At 39.6% G+C, this 18,950-nt stretch overlaps 1 protein-coding gene across 1 annotated transcript in view; it reads right to left on the reverse strand.

The window, feature by feature from the left end:
- LOC118324262 (synaptotagmin-2-like) overlaps positions 1–18,950 on the reverse strand; it is a 54,997-nt gene that overhangs the window by 18,365 nt on the left and 17,682 nt on the right. The window contains exon 3 of the mRNA XM_035656504.1: positions 10,245–10,312. The gene's annotated coding sequence lies outside the window, so the exon portion shown is untranslated. The remainder of the gene's footprint in view (positions 1–10,244; positions 10,313–18,950) is intronic.

Genomic DNA, 18,950 nt, shown 5'->3' on the forward strand with positions numbered 1-18,950 from the left:
AAGTTTGTAATTTATAAGGCTGTAAGTGCTGGAAGAGACTGTTAATTTGATAATTTCAGAATTAGGCCAATGCAACATTTATGCAAAGTAGTATTTCTTTCACAGCGGGGCAGATTATCTCTTTCTGAGAAATTGCATCTGGGTGTGTGTGATCTCACTTTGTATTTCTACTTTTCATCCTGAGTGACTTTTTCATCCGAATCCCATTGAGCTATTTTAGGTGCGAGCCAAGTTGCACAACATGTCGAGGGTATCATTTAAATGGTAAATGTTCAAAGACACGTATCTTGAATTTATGATAAATACACTTGAAGAAGCAGGAAGACAATATTGGCTCGACAACCGCTGAGTCACAGCTGACCTCTGGTCTGTCTGGACTCGATTTCAGCTGAAATTAGAGAACAAGGGGCATAGTATTTTATTAGATCCATCAGAAAGAGCATTACTGTAGTCAGAGAGCTGAGCTGAGATGGTGGAGTTGTTTCAATTAGAGATAATGTGCAGCTTTGTTCCTGAACTCTTGCTACTCTATGGTAATTTACCCCTGCTGAAATGGACTTGGGGCTCCCACCGTCATAATGGTCTCATTTTGGCCATGTTTTAATAGGATTACAGGGGGGGATACTGATGGCTGCATTGCTTGTTATTTACCACTGAAGGATGAGATACTGTGTGGAACTTGGCCTGAGCCGAACCTAAGAGTATATTTAGTTGTATACGCAGAAAAATTCATAATAATGATAAAAGCAATTGTCATTTCTGCTATTGCTCATCAAATTATATCATTACTAATAAAAACTTGTGAAAATTCTCTGCATTCTTTAACTCAATGTTATTCAAAATATTGAGCTGAGACGTGCCACTGACTCTACGGTTTCAGTCCTTTCACATTGTAGTCTTTATAACTGCTGCTACTTGCTATCTTTGCTAACCATTCTCGCTTTGGTTTTATTGTGATTTTTGACAACGCTGCATAAAGATATCGCTTCTTTATCACTTGTGCACACAATGTCAGTGTTCAGCTGGCACACAGTCAGATAAATGCCAGGTTTGTGGCAGAGACAGATTTCTGCAAGGTAGCTTACTGTAGTTGCAAAACACTCCCTCTTTTGTCATTTCATGGTAGGGAGCCAAGAGACTGACAAAAGCTCTGGCAAATCCAAAAACACTCACACGGTGCAAAACATGTGCCAGAGACAGATTTTGAAACTCTTGACCACGATCCTTCAAGTCTCCTGCCACAACACATCGATGGGAAAGCGCCAAGCTTCTGTCAGGATGCTGTAATGTGACAAAACAGTAATTAGGCCATTAAATTCAACTAACAAGGCACCGATGTCAGTGATCAGTGACCTCCCGCTAATCATCTCTCTATTTAAGGTGTGTATGCTTCGTCACTTGGGTTAATGTTGGATGTATAGCTTAATACTGAAAGAAGTAGCCTATAGTTAAAGGTGGCATTATTTTTAAAATAGCTTCAGCAAATCTTACAGTATCAAAGGCTTATTCCACTGTTGCCAAACCTACTTTCTTAGTTTCAAACCACAATGTTTGCTTCCTAAGATGAGCTGATAAAATTTGTATTTTTTTAGGTCAACACTGTGGCGATAAATCATTTATTGATCTCTGTGCCAACAAATAACAGAGTGAATGACACGTACACTCAGCAACTGCTTTGCAACACAGTCAGCAGAACTGCTTATGCAACTGTCCCGGAAAGGACATTTACGGAGGTATCAGACCACTGTGTTTAGCCTCAGGGCTGCACAAATGCTCCAAATGCAAACATACAATACACAATACAAGCATCCACAAGGAAAAGACTGTGACCATCAATCAGAGATGTCAACATGGCAATTACACCTTCATGTCAACAAAATGCAAGTGCTTCAGGAAATCCTGCTGGTGCCACTGCTGATCTGAGAACAGCAACCAAGATAAGGATGTCAAAAAGCCTCGCACATCATCTCACTAAAGAGAATTAGAGAAAAGACTCTCCTTCATGACCCAAAAGGGCAGTCCAGAGAGGCTCATTTACAACCCTGGTTGTGTAGATAAAACAATGCTTATTCTCACCTGCAGCTGAATGTGACTCAGCTATTATCAGGAGGGATCCTTGAAAAGGAGGTGGGAGGCGCCAGGGTTTGAATGCTGAGCGAGGACCTGCAGGGATCATTTACAGCCAGTTGCCATACATCCTCCCTCTCCCCCTCAGCACAACCCCTTTCCCTGTCCCCTGATAGGTCGATTAATCATTCTGTCACAGAGATAGTGACCCAATCTGCATGTAAGGCTGTGTGGAGAAAATGTGAAAGAGGAGAGGGCTTCTGCAGCACTGCAGATAGGCCACATCTACTGACATTCTTGTTTTAAAAAGGAAAATATGTAGAGAGCCTAGAGACTGCAAGTGCAAAAGTTAGGGAATCATCCAATATGATTGAAGGAACAGTTTGATATTTTGCGAAATATATTTACTTGCTTTCTCTCGGAGATTTATATGAGAAGATCGATACCAATCTCATGTCTTACCATTAAATATTAAGCTACAACCAGCAACCAGTTTCACCAAAAAGTCTGGAAACTGGATGAAAACCCTAGCAAGGCTCTGGCCAAAGCTGCCTACCAGCTCTTCTAAAACTCACTAATTAACACACTAAATCTTGTTAAATTCCGTACAAAAACCCATTTGTTTCCCAATTCACTATTACGTGGGGTTGTGCGTCAGACTATTTCTGATTCTTCTTCAGTTTCCAGGCAAGCAGCAGAGACTCAAGGAAGTTTCTGGTCCCAGCCAGGAAGTAGTCTGGCACATAACCCATCTAGAATACAATTTGTCATATTTACACTTTTGGTTTATACCGATTAAACAAACAAGATAAAACAACTTGATTAGTGAGCTGTAGCCATGCAAGCTCATTCCTTGTTTCTAGTCTGTATGCTAAGCTAAGCTAACCGGTGGCTGATTGCAAATACGTGACAGTGGTATCGATTTTCTCCTCTAGCTCCCTGCTAAAAAAGCGAATAAGTGTATTACCCAAAATGTCAAACTATATATGTGTAACTTTCTATACAGAAAAACTCAGCATTAATTCAAAGGTTTTGCTGCAACATTGTAGGCGTTACACAAAACATCTCCAGTATGATGAAACACAATGAAAATAATTTCACTCATTCTCTACAGCAAAGTGTTCCCCTGCTTTGTGTCACGCTCTGTGACCATCACAAATGCTCTCCTCCAAGAAGCCATGTGTGAGGAAAAAAATGCTGCTGGAGGACTCACAACAAAAAATTGCCACGTTTGTCTCCCTCTAAAGATTAAAGAGCGGTGAAAATGCCCCATCAGAGCTGCAGGATGCTGTGACTGTTGACAGCATCTGACCATTTAACACTGGAGCTCTCTGCCATCGTCTGCCAGCAACACACCATCAAATGGTCTGAGGCCAGGACTGGGAAGCTTCTCACCTGGAGTGAGAAGCTGACAGCGGCTGAACAATCACAATGATAGTTGTGCTAATTTGTCAGAGGGAAAAATCACTGACTCATTCTTAGAGTGCAGTATGGGTGGCTTTGTCATTTTAAATCTAATTTTGCTTGTGGAATACTTTGGAAAAAATAAGCTTTGAAGAAAATACTTCACCAACCTAATGAAGCAGCAGGAAGTAGGAAAACAAGGGTGATCTGGGTGCAAGAGGGCACACCCACTCAAGCAACTCACTCTAGGATGCTACACAGTTAGAATAAGCCTCTTTTATTTCTCAGCTTCTTTGAGCAGTTCCAGCATCCGGGCACCAGCTGCCTTCTAGGAGGGAGCCAACAGAAAAAAGAAATAAGATTGGTGAACTTCAAAGCATCCTCTCATTTTTCTGGTTATGTATGAGAGACTCTGAGAGTATTTCTCAGTGTGAGAGCCAATGGGAGCGGCAGCCTGAGGTATGGACTTAATGAGCCTGCCTGAATGTTTTAGAGCCTGACAAAAAAAGAACCTTCAGAGCATACTCAGTATCAAATAGTCTCCTGCACCCAGCATAATGGGGAAGTAAACATGTCTATGTGGGTATAGTACATACTCAGCTGTATATACATATAATATGATCCTACACGTCCTCCGTGTTTGTTTACTCCTGAAACCTGAGTGATCATGTGACCGGTCCAAATACAAGCCATTGACTGTCTCTGATAATTACAACACCAGAGACTCTGGGGAAAAGAATAAATCTGGTTTATATTTCACAATGATGTTACTTCAGGACAGAAAGGTCTTTGAAGAGAGAAGAATACATAATTCTCTTTGTGCACAATTCAAAAATTGTTATATTTGGATATGTTTTGAAACTGCTGAGGTTCACACTGGACTATAAACCTCAGGCTCTCAATAACACTTCTAAAATAATACCCTATCTATTTGTAATCTGTTTGTTATAATGAATTTAAATTAAATTGGATATAATGAAAACTCTGTTGTGTTAATGAAAAGCCTGGTGCAGACTTGCAAGAGTCAGCATTAGGTAGGAGAAGGTACAATCAGCCCAAGATAGGTTTTGTCCTTGGTACTGTCACCTCGCTGCTGCCTGTGCTATATGTCCCATGAGAGACAGCAGAAAAAAGAGCATCCTGCAGCACTTTATAAAATCCCCACCCTCTACTGTCTATACTCCTCAGCACAACTGTCAGCCTATTTTTATGTCTGACTACTCACTCTCAAAGAGCACTATGTCTGTTTTGTTATATTGTGGACGCAATACAGTAGATCTGAGGTATTTTAGTGTAGTGTGCCGTTTTCTTGGCTCCACGTTTGTTTCTCCGTTATCAGGGAGGTTGCGAGAGATGCCGGTGTGGCTTCAGGGGTAAGCAGAGCATCTGTCAGCAGGGCAGCCTCCTGGACACTCTCCAGGAAAGAGGTACTACACCCACCAGGCAAGCTAAATGAGGCATGATCAATGAGAATAATCTAGATCCAGAGCTTCACCCCCCCTTTTAAAAACAGTTGCTGATGTGGAACCATAGCAGATGCACACAAATTGCATGAAGACAAGGTCCATAGCTGGATCCTGGGGCACATCAGGACACAGAGGATGTTCAGTATTCCCTTCACGAAGGCTTATGAAATAGCTTTGAGTAAAGTTTGGGAACACATGCATTAGAAAGTAGCATGCACACAGCACCTGCCTTATGTTAAAACCAACAAAAAGGCAAGTCAAATACATTCTGTAAAAATCCTCAACTACAGTAACAACCCCCAGCCTTAAACGGCTACAACTCTTTTCCAGATTCCTTAAAAAATGTGTTCAAGCAATGCTGAGAAGAGAGTTAAAATACACCCTTACCAGCACTACCGTAATTCCGTAATCCTGTCCTCCACAACAGGCTAACCCATTCACCAAAGAGGCACTTAGGGTTAATGTTACAATGCCTTAATAACGTCCCTTGTCCGCTCTCCCATCAGCACCAGAAACTGCAGTCTTCTTCGCACTGTTTCCACTGCAGCACTACTTGTTCTCCCACACACATACACACATACACGCACACACGCTCACTCATTCTCTCGGTGACTACCCCCACCTCTGTTTCTCTGAATCCCCTCCTCCTCTCCCTCTCTCCACTCTTTCTATCTCTGTCACTGAAAGGATCCCCCTCCCCTCCCCTTTCCCCGTCTCCCTCTCCCTTCCCCTTTTGCTTTCTCTCCATCTTCCATCTCTCCCGTCCACTCCAGCTCTCACTACTCAGCCGGCTGATTTGTGATGCTGCTCACAAGGTGCTGTATGCAGCAATATGCACACCGGTCCAGCACATAAGGGCAATCCAAAAGCATCCATATGCTCTGCTGTCCGACCCGGCACCCACATCCTGGCTCTAACAGCACTGCTGCTTGGGGACCCCACCAGGCTCAGATATGTTCCTGAGCTTACAAGGCTGCAACTGCATGAAAAAAACTGGATGTAAATAAGTAAATGGAAGAAAATGACATACTCTAGATGAGACCTCTTGATAATAGGACGAAGACAAGCCTGTCATTTGCTGTGTGCTTACCGCAGCAGTTGTCTGCTGCTGAGTCTCTTTCGCTCTTGCCATCTCTATCCATTTATCTGAATTATGTCTTTGGACTTGCACCACTCCCACTGTCATTAAAGAAGATTTTAATCCTACGACAACGGCACAAAGACTATGTGTAAGAATATAAATATGCAAGAGTTTTTGCTATGATTTAAAAAGATTTTGCTGATTAACACTTCTGTCCTTTCTTTCTCACACTGCTTTATATATGCACCTGCAGCTTAGTAAAGAAGGGTTTAAAAAATAGTATAAATACTTTCTTAATCATCATTAATATCCTCATACCTTTTAACTCACCATGTTTTTTCCCCTTATAGTAGGCATATTACTGTGCAAATCAGCTTGTTTAATGACAAGATGTGACGCACCCATTCGCTTAACACCGACTACCAGACAGTTTGGAGCCCTTTGGGTATTACTGTGTCTCACCAAGAATTATCATCGTCCCCTAAGTGAATCACCCTCCTTATTGGCCAGCAATGAGCGCTTGAACAAGAAATCAATAAAGTCTCAATCAGTGAAAATGGAAGGGAGAGAGAGATGGCTTTTTGTAATTTCAAAACATACAACTGGAGAGAGAGGAATGTAATTTGTTCCCTGTCTGTGGTAATACCATTTATCAGTGTTGGGGTCAGGTAGTAATGTATGGTTGCTGGTTTTGAGTTAGAAGTGATCTTGTAATATAGGGGAGGTACAAGTACAGCTCTGTACATCCAGATATACTCTATATATCTTTATTTCTTCACCTTTGGTTTTAGATTTCTAAAGTGTACAAACTTTGAGGGTTGAGGCTGGCGTTATTCTATATTTTTCTTATTGTCAGCAAATGCCATAAAAAAATAAAAACCAACGCGTGTTGCTATTTTCCCACTTCTCTACCCTGTCTGTGGCACCAAGCAAATTTATTCCTACTGAAGACATAAATCCTTAAAAACTAGTTTCAAGATTTTGACAGATTTTTAAAAACAGCCTAACTACTTGCTGCTGAAAAAGGTGGGCATTGTAGTTTTTTGGCAGATGTTACTCAAACAGGAGTAAATGGAGCAGTACCAGGGAACTATTTCCAGCTGTGGATTGATTCACATTTGATTTGTCGTAAGCATTCATTATAAAAATTGAGGTCTACATCATAGATGGATAAGCTAAATCAAGCTTTGGCTACACAGACAAAACTTGTTAGCAACAGATTTGCTGACAAAAAATAAAACATACAGAATATGGTCAGCAGACATACAATCAAACCTGGAAGGTGGCTGATTCAGCTCTTCCTCCATATCTACGCCTCCATATTGTTTTGTGTAGGGTGAAAGTAAAATGTCAGCCTTCCACTGCGATTTGCACTAAATAAAGCTGAATAGTTTATATTCCCTCCTCATCATCAAAGCTGTATGACATTTAGGCCTTGCTATTGAATCTATGAAAGCTAATCCAGCCTGTATTCCTTTGTGCACTCTTTCCCACATTGGAGGAGCTATCTTATAGCCCAGTGCCCTGAAACCAAAGCAGGTCTGATTCAGTGTCTGAGTGGGAACAGGATATTGATCCAAACTAGATTCATAGCATGCTGGGTAAACCTATGGTGAGCAATGCTGGCACCTATCCCATGTGACATAAAACACAGGCATAATGATTTGTAGCAACATATGACAAGTATGAATGGTTTTATCCTAGTTTTATGCTGTTGACTACTGCTGCTACAGCAGACTCCAAATACACCGATAATCTAGTAATCATCAGCATCATTTCATTGAGTAAAAAGAAAGAAAAACACATCAGACCTTACTTTGAACTAAACAGGCCAAGTCTCTAGAGGAATTCAGTGCAACTTAGAATACATATTTAATAAGGTGTCCGTGCTGTGGAGACTAACTGGATGGAGCATACAGCCGCGTATGAAAGCTGTTTAGTCAATGAGTATAGGAAGCTATTAAAATGCAATGCCCTACCCAGCCTTTTCTACCAAATCACATGTAACTCCGTGTGCTCTTCTGTGCAATGATTTAACTCACATGGCTATGTTTTAACAAGGTAATTTTCTTAGAGACAGAAGAGATATTTCACAGAACAAGAATAGAGAAAAAAAGGAAAGTAGGAAGGACGATCAGGAAAAAAGACTGAGGCTTCTTTTCTATGTTGGTGACATGAGAACAAAAAAACGCTACATTTGCATAAAAAGATACAGAACACATGCACAAACATACAACAGCATCTAGTGTTTTTTTTTATCAAGTGAAGTTTTAAGATTTATTTCTGAAGTGGCCCTTAACATGAGGCAGCAAAGCATTGCTGTTGCTCCCCTGATCTCAACGTTTTTCTAAGTGAATGCTGCCTTCATGTATGTGTTGTAAATATACAACAATGACAGCAGTACGGGATTAGATCTGGTTCTGTGCCGGATGCTTTACTGCAGATATCAGGAGGATTGCACCAATGCAGTACTTTGTGTTTCATTGTGTTGGCCCATTTATCCTAGTGAGAGGGAAACCATTCTGTTGTTCCAGACGGCTACAATTTGTGTTCCTGCAACTGACGATTGAAGTGGTACTGTGGATGAAAACAGCAATTTAGGACTAAATGCCACATTCTGAGTTGAAATCTGTTTCAATAACAACTGTAGTTTTATAGATTGTACAAATCAATTCTTACAACTATTCTTATTCTACATTATAATAAGAACATTTCTTTTAGCAACAAGGAAGGCAATTTTAATAAAAGGATATATGTATGAGCATTGTAAAAGTAAAAAATATGTATGTAAAGCAAAAAATAAAAGATTAATAAACAAAAAAAGAAATGATAATCGATAATTTCAGTAATTTTCCAAGCAAAAATGTCAAATATTTGCTGATCCCTGGTTCTAAAATTAAACAGCTCTGCCACTGGATGTGTAAACAGACAACCGTTTGTAACTGTAAGTTGATTTTATTTGAAAGTTCTTCTTCATTATGTTAAGTTCAATTTTGATAGAAAAGAAGGACTGCTCTTTTTTTGTCTTATTCACCAATGGGGCCTTGACCCAAAACCTGAGATAAGAATGAACTTATGTGCTTTTCACCAGTTGGTCTGGCAGTATCACAATGCATTTATTAAAAGCTACAGCCTCTAATGTTGCTGCATATTCAAACAGCTAATTGTGTACCACCAGTCCCCAGGGTATAAATTCTCATTCAGTAGATGTTGAGCTGATCAATGTTAATAACGAGGAGGTTGACACAGAGCAGTGAGGGCTGGATAATGGCAGATGGCTGTAGTAACAGAGCCAGTATAAAAGTGGTGGCCGGTAACCGTCCTTCCAGGCGTGGCTATTGTCCGCTGAGGTTTATTAGCTTTCTGTAGCCCCTGAGGCACTGGAGCTTCCATCACTCATTGAAATGACTCTGATTAATCAGCAGAGTGCTGGAGTGTGCAGGGTATGATGGAGACTGGCGCACAAAGAGCCAGTCCAACAGTAAATCATGCTTGTTCACAGTGGGCTGCACCTTCATCCTCACCACGCCTTTCCTGCTCACTACACACTGCAGTGGGCTCCCTCCTCCCTGGCAAATGCAAAGCTTTTCTAAGAACAGATGGGAGAGTGGGGAAAACCCAACACACAAGGTTTCATGCTGACATCTAGTGGAGTCCAAAACATGTGATAACGCAAGGCTCATATCAATTTGCATATACTGTAATACTGTACTGATTTCAGTTTTGAATTCCACGTGAAGCCCAAAAATATTCCCCTGAAATAATTTGGTATGAAGTACAAATAACAAATTAATTTCTACAAAGCAATTAATGATAATCAACATAATTTTCCTTTCAGGCCAATTAGTGTTTCACCCTACAGCTCATCAGAGTGTTATATTACTGGACAGTTTCACAGAGCATCCAGCCATAGACAGTCCACCATCTGGGCCGTGCCTTCAGCGGACAGTAAGGGAGAGGAGGCAAGCTGGATTTCTCAAATGACGAGGAATGGATGATATTTCTGTGAGGGGAGTTGCAGAGGATGGAGGCATCTAACAATGTGCAGTGATCTGTCTTCTCTTAAAGAGGACGGTCACGGCAATGACACTAGACTGCTCTGATAGAGTGGAGTATCTCCTCCCCCGACCCCCCCATTCTCTCTCTATCTCACAACCTTCAAGTTCACAGTGCTGGCTCAGAGCCTCGACTCACGCACATAATATCTTTGCTCCTAGGATACTTACAGCCAAATCTTGAATCCTCGAAAGGTGGCTGGAGGCAATCAGAATGAGAATGTTGTCAGTCAGAAACCCTGAAAGAGAAAGACAGTGTGAACTCAGAGAGGCTTAGCTCGCTCTTTGAGTCAAAGAAACATCTGTATTGTTGAGATTTGAAAACATCACTTCAAGATAATCCATAGTATTAAATCCCACTCCATGAAGCTAGTGAGATGAGCATTCCTGAATTAAAACAATAAAATAAGGATAAAAAAAAACAAAAGGGACACTACACAAAATGGTTGCAGCAAAAATCATTTTGAGTCAAGAGAAGAATATTGATAGCTGTCTTCTTCACATAAACAAGCTGATATATGCCTAAAGGCAACTTTTCTGATCCGCAAGCTGCAGGACGAATGAATTATCACTGACAGCTCTCCGTTGCACACTGCAGCTCACCAGTTATTGAATTAAATCATTGTCATTACTGAAGTATCACTGTAATGACTTTCACATTACAAACAGGCTGTGAATAAATGTGCTATACCTAAAACCACATGCTAAACCACGACACAAAGTTAAAACCTGAGTCAAAAGAGCTTTTAGTTCACAACATAGATTCTGGACCTTTGTATTTCCAATATGTCTCCACAATGGTGTTTCCAGGGAAACCTTTAAAGATTAATTCATCGATGTGAGGTGTTTTACTGACAAATCTAACAGGCAGGTCTTGACAAATGAACAACAACACACTAATGCTTCTGTTAGACAAATAATAGAATCTAATCAAAGCAACACATTTCCCAATCTCTATGGTTTAAATAATCTTAGGAGAACAAAATTAGTTTTGGTAAATAAATATTTGCTCCTAAATCCTATATTAGATTATATATTCAATTGACACATTTTAGAGCATGATTGATTCTTCATTTACTTATTTATAAGTCAGACAACCCCAGCTGTTCTATCAACCACTGTAAAAAATACTCAAATGTTAAAGAAATAATTTGACATTTTGGGAGATAACACGAAATAAAAGAGATACACTGTGATTTCTCTATAATATATAAAGCTACAGCCAGGATATGGTTAGCCTGGCTAAAAACGTCCCCCCGGGGGTCAATAAATTATTTCTGATTCTGATTCTTAGTTTAAACACTGGATACAGGGGGAAACAGCCTGGTTCTGTCAGAATAATACAATAACAAAAGAAAATAATAATAAAAGGTAATATTATCTGCCTTACCCGCACCAAAGTGTAAAAATGACAAATTGTGTTTTTTCTGGGGATTATATGTTGTAGTGTTTCTTGGCCGGGTGGAGGAACTCCCTTTGAGTCTCTGTCACTGTGACTTTTCCATGGAAAGTAGAGATATGACATGTTTGTGATATTAAGGCCAGTGTCAAATAATTAGGTAAACATATGTTAAAGTAATCCCTGTGAGGAAAATGCTGAGAATTTAGACTGCTCTGAATGCAATGTTTCCAATGCAGTGTTTCGACTGTACGTGACTAGCTGATGTCTGCTCATCAGCCCCTCGGCAGGCTTTCTGCAAAGCTGACCAATCAGAGGAAATCTGGCTTTTAGGGACGGTGCGGTGGCTTAAAGAGACAGCTTGTTACGTACAGAGGATGAACTGAAAAGCTGCATGAAGTGCCAGTATAAGATAAATAAGGATGTTTTTGAAGTGTGAGTCATGCAAAGCTACCCTAGTGGAAAAACATGCTGCTGATGAGAGAATTAAAGAACTTTTGGGATCAGTCAAATTCTGTACGTGTTCTTCTGTAGACCTTTGAGAATATTCTGTATCTGTGGCCCAATTTACTTCTCCTATTTTTGCAAAACAATCAATTTCATGAATCACTGGACTTAATTGCTTTATTGTAATTGTATCATGAAAGACATCCACAGGGAGAGATAACCAACTTCAATTTGTGCAATTCAGTGAAGGAAAACAGTTCATACAATTTAAGTCTGCCATCACCAGAACAGCTTTTCTTCTGTGAATTAGATTACATTATATATGGATTTGACTAAAGATACTCAAAACTGTTTTCCCATTCCAGTTGCTATTTAAGTAAGTAACACCCTTGAGATCAATCCATCATTCGGTCCTGCCGCCATAAAATCTATGATAAAAACGAACACTGATAAAATACTGAAACATTTTCGATATACCTCTTGCTGGTGACCTTTTAATTCTAGCACAGGTACCTCAAAGCATTTTTAGACAACAAGACTGCTGATGATGAATACCAGTGCACAGAAGAATAATTTCATGGTACATGGAGGAGTATAAACTGGGGACCCTTTAGGTTCCTGCATAGTGAAATACCTGCAGTCCTCATAGAAATACTATGAAACTGTCAAAGTGAGTTGTTTGCATGTAGCTGAGGGGCCGCAGTGACAGGGAGGAGAAAAGCAGTGCTTCAACACTGCTTCACACTGCAGCACTCCAACAATACAAGTGGCATTTTCATTGATTCAAACAGAAAGGTCAAACGACAAGGACTGAATTCAAAATCCAAAACCAAAAACATTCAATCAGACCTGATTTGAATCTCTGACCTCAAATGTTCTTGCCTGTTAAATGTGTATATAATAACATAATCTCAGCAGAAATAAACATTATCCAGTGAGGACAAATATAAGGTCAAATCTCACTCAAAAAAGGCAAAAAAAAATCTTGAAAGATCATAAATTGGCAAGCTGACGGGGACGACGGGCCCTGATGGGCAGATTCTCAGATACAATCACGTTAAAGGGAATTGCCTCTTGGTGAACATAATTGGATCTTTCCCACACCTATTTATGTCCCCATGGGACCAAAGTATGCAAGGAAAAAAAACGAAAAGGGAATTTAATGAAGGCCCTGCCCCTTGGTTTTCATTTCACGTCCATGCCAGTGAACCATGCTGGCATTGGAGTCATATCAAAATGAACACTGATAAGCCAGAACATTAAATGTCAGGATGTAGGTGTCAGTGGATGTGAACAAATTTCAAGACTTTCAGTTAGAATTTTCCATGACTACAGATTTAACTAATCTAAATTGTTTAATCACGCTCATGCCAATGAAAAGACTGCACCAAGTCACATAAGCCTGAACCTTGTTTAGGTTACTGATATACCTTTGGACATACATTGAAATAATGTCTTGTTATGATACTATAGATCCCTACTATCTCAACTGTGATTCTGTGATACGGTAGCATAAAAGGTGGATAAGTGCTACTTGCCCTGACAACTTCTTTATCCTATGTCTATATGAAACCACTATTTTCAGACTAAGGTAAAACAATTTTGGTTATTTCACATGAGAGATTTCTTTAGTTACATATTTCTGTTCTCTTCTTACTGGTTTAAAGTGGGCAGCGGGCTCAGTTGGAAAAGGTGACGCCATGTACTTTTGTGCACCAATCAGGATTCAGCAACATTTAAATCAGAATTTGCAGACAACAAGTTTTTGAAAGTTCAACTCAATAAATAACACCAAAATATATATTTTTTACTGACTGCTGATTAGCCATATATAAATATACGTATATAACAATAATAATATAATATAAGTTACAAAGAAAACATTTAAAGCCGTATTTCAGGGGCTTTAGGACTGCAATACACTGTTATGCTATTTTTTGACCTGATTGGCGATACACCAATGGTAACAGTTGCTTGAAATTTCCTTTTATGTTAATATCTCCTGAAACCACAAGTAGTCTTCTCCAAAATATTATCACACCATTTTTTACCAGCATTTCTGTTACAAAATTCCTTATCTTTTTTAACTTGTCAGCTGTTAGCTGTTGATAAAAAAAATATTTCCAGTATTGTTCCAGTATGTCTCATTGATTAAACAAGTCCATGGTAAGAGACTTGAAATAAACCTTTCTTCTAATATTCCAAACTGCTGAAATCACACTGCTGTCCAAGAGAAAGTACATCCTCTGATTTATTTTGCCTCTTATTCCCCAATTGATCTCTGTTTGATGAAGAGGACCGTGTAGTCCAAACAACCAGAAAAGTCACTCAGCACCAAACTACAGAGCCTTCCCATTCTTTAACAAGATTACTGTGCAGCCTCTAAGACAGCACTTGAATAGCTGAGCCCCCAAGGATCCCATGTTTTCCTTTTCTCTCTCTCAGTCTCTCGTTCCTCTGTCTGTGTCTGTCTCCAAGACACGTGGCTCTTCATGACTGTTGCTCCCACTCAGACGGGGGAAGGGGGGGTTGGGATTCATGTGGAGCAAAAGGAGCTACAGGAGACTTTTGGGGGCTCTGAGCTGCCCTGTGCTCTCTGGAGCGTAGCGTATGAACACTGGAAGATGTGCATGTGTGAGCGAAGAGCTTTCCACGCAGGAGGGATCTGGCCCAAATTTAATCTCTCTATTGTGAGGAGGGTTACAGAAAAAAAAGGGCCGTGCCTGCTGAAATCCCACTGGCAGTGCTGCAATGCAGGGGTTTAACATAGAGCTGGAAGGCAGGCAAACACATTAAAGAATTGGCCCTCTGATGACACACAATACACACATTTGCACACAAACACAAACACACACAGATGAACGAATATGCGTACGCACACCCACAAAAGCCCATTTGATCTGAGATACCTCCACAAAGAGTGTTTTACAGGAAGGGAAGAGTGATTTCAACATCGTGAAATGCTATGACGCCTACATAGAGTTTCATAAAGAAGCTCTTCTTGAAGCTAGGTCACATAGGTAAGGGATTTGCAGCACTGTGAAGGGCAGTCAACACAACTTGGATACCAAATGAAAAGAGTAAAAAGATAAATATGGACATAAAATATTTAAAAAATATTTAGAACCTAAGTTTACTTGAAAACATTATAAATAAGAACATGATTAAATTATTAAATATTTTTCTACAAAAACAAACAGTAGGCTACAGTAGTAATTAAGTATTAGTTATTAAGACTTTAACACTCTAAACCCCAGTTAATCTGCTTCATCAGGAATAGGTGGGTGTAGTTTTATGAGATTTGATTGACAGTGTCATCACGCTTTGATTAAAATGTTGCTGAAGCCTCATTGGTGCACAGAGGTATGTGACATCTCCTTTTTCCAACAGACCTCCGCCCACTTCAAAACCAATGAAACGAGCACAGAGCAAGAAAGAAATGCAGAAATCTCTCATGTGAAATAACCATAACTGTTCATATTGTGTTCATGTACAATCCCATTATTCAGAGTAAGGATTTGATTGTTAAATAATCTTGTAAGGCCCCTTCAAATGCTTTCTGTGTTGAGAGTCTGAGCACTTTGCACTACTTGTCTGAATATAAATCAAGGTGGAGGCTGCCGTGGGTTTTACTGTTAGTCCATACAGTTTCCCAGGGTGTGAGAGGTGAAGAGCGTGATGGGTGGTTGCTTACATGACAGATTGTTGACTGTGGGAGTCTTTTACAGTCAGCAGAAACAAGCAATTGATGACACTTTGGCTTCTTCACGCTCTGATACAGCCAGTAAAGAGACAAGAAAGAGAAACAGTGTTGTCCATCAAAAATGCCCTCACTTTAACTTGAATTTTAATTTTAAAAAACACCACTCTTCGTGTTCATTGTCAGGATTTGTGAATTTGACATAGCTGACAGTTGATTCGTATTTATTACTCTTCCTAAATAATGTCTATCTTTAAAAGAATCACTTAGCCAGGGTCAAAGCCCCGTCCTGACACGCTGTGTCCATCACTGGTTTATCTGTAAGCCAATCAAGATCATGCTGTCAATATGATGACCCATAAAGAATGTTAGCAATTGTAAATGGCTCCCAGCCTTCATATACCAAGGCTTAACCCTTGCTGCAGCGACCATGGGTTCGAGTCTTACCTGTGGCCCTTTGCTGTGAGTCGTTCCTTCTCTCTCTCTCACCCTTTCCTATCATTCTTGAACTGTCCTGACCAATAAAGGCAAAATAACGTCATATAGAAAGAAAAATGGCTTCCACGACTGCTCTGTCACTTACGGTTTCAGCTGGATGTTCTGTTGCTCGTAGCAACCCCTACTGGCACACTTCCATAGCAGCTTAACTGACATTGTTACGTCCACCATTTTGTCAGATTTGTGTCCGGACAAATCTCTTATCTCCTCCCCACACACACTTATTTGAGCATTATCAGTAGTTTCTCTTTTATCACAGCTGTTTTGTGATTTAGTAGAATTTTGTTTGCATGATAGGCTAAGTGGCTAACAGCTAACTGCTGAATTACAGTTGGGCTGATTGTTGTGTATTTAACTGTTTTTACATTTACTTCATGTGTACATTAACTAGATGAATCACTGGATTGAATTTATTGGTAGAATACTAAATTGTGAGTTTATGAGTGAGTTAATACTCATATTTTTAATTTTCTATGACTCAATGAATATTATTATTATGAAAAAATTGATTTTATTTTTTGTTTATTGGAGGTAACATAAAGGGAACTACATCTATTTCATTCTATAACCTTGTTTGTGAATGACAATAATATACCCTTGAAATAAATAATATATGTTCTATGTTAAATGGGCTATAGCTGTAGATTTTTGTTTCATTTAGATGAAGAAGACATTCCACAATGCACATGTGCAGCAGACGTGAGCAGTGTTTTAGGGCTTTAGATGTTACGAGGTAACATTTATTGGGATTTGCATTTCTTATCTATAGTTAATTTGAAAAATTATGTAAAAGTTTATGGAAACTATTAAAGTTAAAATTTCAACTTTCATCAGGGAGCCAAATATTTAGCTGGAGGACTTTTGTGAATCCAGTCTTCTTGTTAGTCTACTAACTCATTTTTACATTATCTCTGGTCTTGTTTATTTAATCTAATTGTTTGTCTGATTTGTAATCACAATGACTGAATTTGGTCCAATACCGTCTTCACAGTTAATTCCAGTAAAAAAGGGCCAGCTGCTGGCTCTTCAACCCTTATTGGAAGTGTGTTTAGCTTGCTGCACCTACACGCATAGCGCGGGCAGGAGAAGGACTGTGATCCAACACCTTTAAGCAGAGTTTTAGCCCTGAATATTCAAGACTATCTTGCATTAAGCCTATCAGAGATTTAATTTAGAAGCACAGGTTAAAAACAGTCATGTTGGGCCACAGATCTATAGCAGTTAAATTTAAAATGGCTGCATCAAATCAATTGAAATTTCCTGACTGGTGACATTTATAAAGTAATTACTCCATCAGCCACATGACACAGCATAAACACCACCAAGAAAGTTTTAGTTTTTGTGCCATTTCTTTTAGTCATCACAGCTTTTAGGAAAACGATGATCTTATTTCACTTATCTGAAACAAGTGCTATTTTTCACAAAGCTACTGTCCATAAATCCTCGTGGAGAGCGCCTACTTTCCTCCGGCTACCTGCTTCACTGGGAGACAAGACCTGTGTTTATGTGCAGAAATAAGGCAATTCATCATCTAGTCCCTGAGAAATGGTCAATGGCAGGGGCGAAACAGCACACAATTCCAGATTAATTGCTTCCCTTCTTGCCTGCCCAGTGAATGAAACATAACACTACAAACCACACCAGACAGAGAGGGAGATAAATATTATTAAGTAAATAATGAAATGTATCAAATCACTATCTGCTTTGAGCATTAACATTGCATAAATCTGAGAGGCATGTTGATCTAATTGTACAATGCATTCTCTGAGTTAACAGCTTATCTCCTCAATGGAAATAATTGGTTGACCATTACCGAAGAGGACAATCTGTGCAAAGACAAATGGAAAAGGGGAGAAACACTCAAAAGCCTCAAGACCTCAATGTCTCTGAATTACATGCTTCCTGAGAGCAGTGTGGCACTGGAAAAACAACAAACTCCCCAGGGGACCAACAAACTCTTATAAATGTCAAATAGGTTTTAGTAATGTGCTCTGCAAGCTGCTATTTCTTTTGGACAGGGCCTCTCAACATAATAAACCATATTACCTACCAAGGTCTATCTACGGCTGGAGGAACAATCTATTCTCATACTGTTTAGTGAGTGCCACATTTCTGTTCAGAACCAACGCAGCAATTCATCTCTGTGTTATGATGGGTTTTTTATGAATTGGAGGTCTGAAATGGTTGCGGAATGAAGACTGCGGTCTTTTTATGAAACTACAGGAGTGATCAGCTTGTCAGAGGAGGGCGGATGTTCTTATTTGCTCCTTGTAATGCGGTCAAAGGTATTGTAGGACAAACGATAGACAAGCCGCAAGTGGAAAACAGAGTGGCTGCTCATGGGGATCATTCACCTTCACATCGTCAGTGAACTCTATTACAAGGCAGGCCCAAATCTTGGAAACCACTGCACCATTAGTCAAACACAGATTGAGTGTGACAGCTAACCTCTCATGATGATCTCCTTGCGCCACATAAAAACTGACTCTTGTTGCTGCATAATCATGCTGTACTCAAATCAGTCTCATGACACAGTTAGACATATTTTAACCATGTGATAAAACACAAACTCTAAACCTGACAAATAGTAAAGAAAATCAAAAACAAACAATCCTCTGTGACTAAAACATACAGTCAATAAGGAACTGCACCGTGGCTAAGCTACAATCAGTGTTGGGATAGTTACTCAAAAATGTTTATTTATTACTAGGGATAATATCGGCCCTCCGATATTATCGGACGATATTCACTAAAAAATGTAATATCGGGAATTATCGGTATTGGGTTTTTATAACCGATGTTTGTTCTGTAGGCTTCAGCATTTCCGAGCCTG

The sequence above is a fragment of the Morone saxatilis genome, unplaced genomic scaffold (assembly GCF_004916995.1).
Source record: "Morone saxatilis isolate NCDOM2014 unplaced genomic scaffold, NCSU_SB_2.0 Contig15, whole genome shotgun sequence".
NCBI classification, from domain to species: domain Eukaryota; kingdom Metazoa; phylum Chordata; class Actinopteri; family Moronidae; genus Morone; species Morone saxatilis.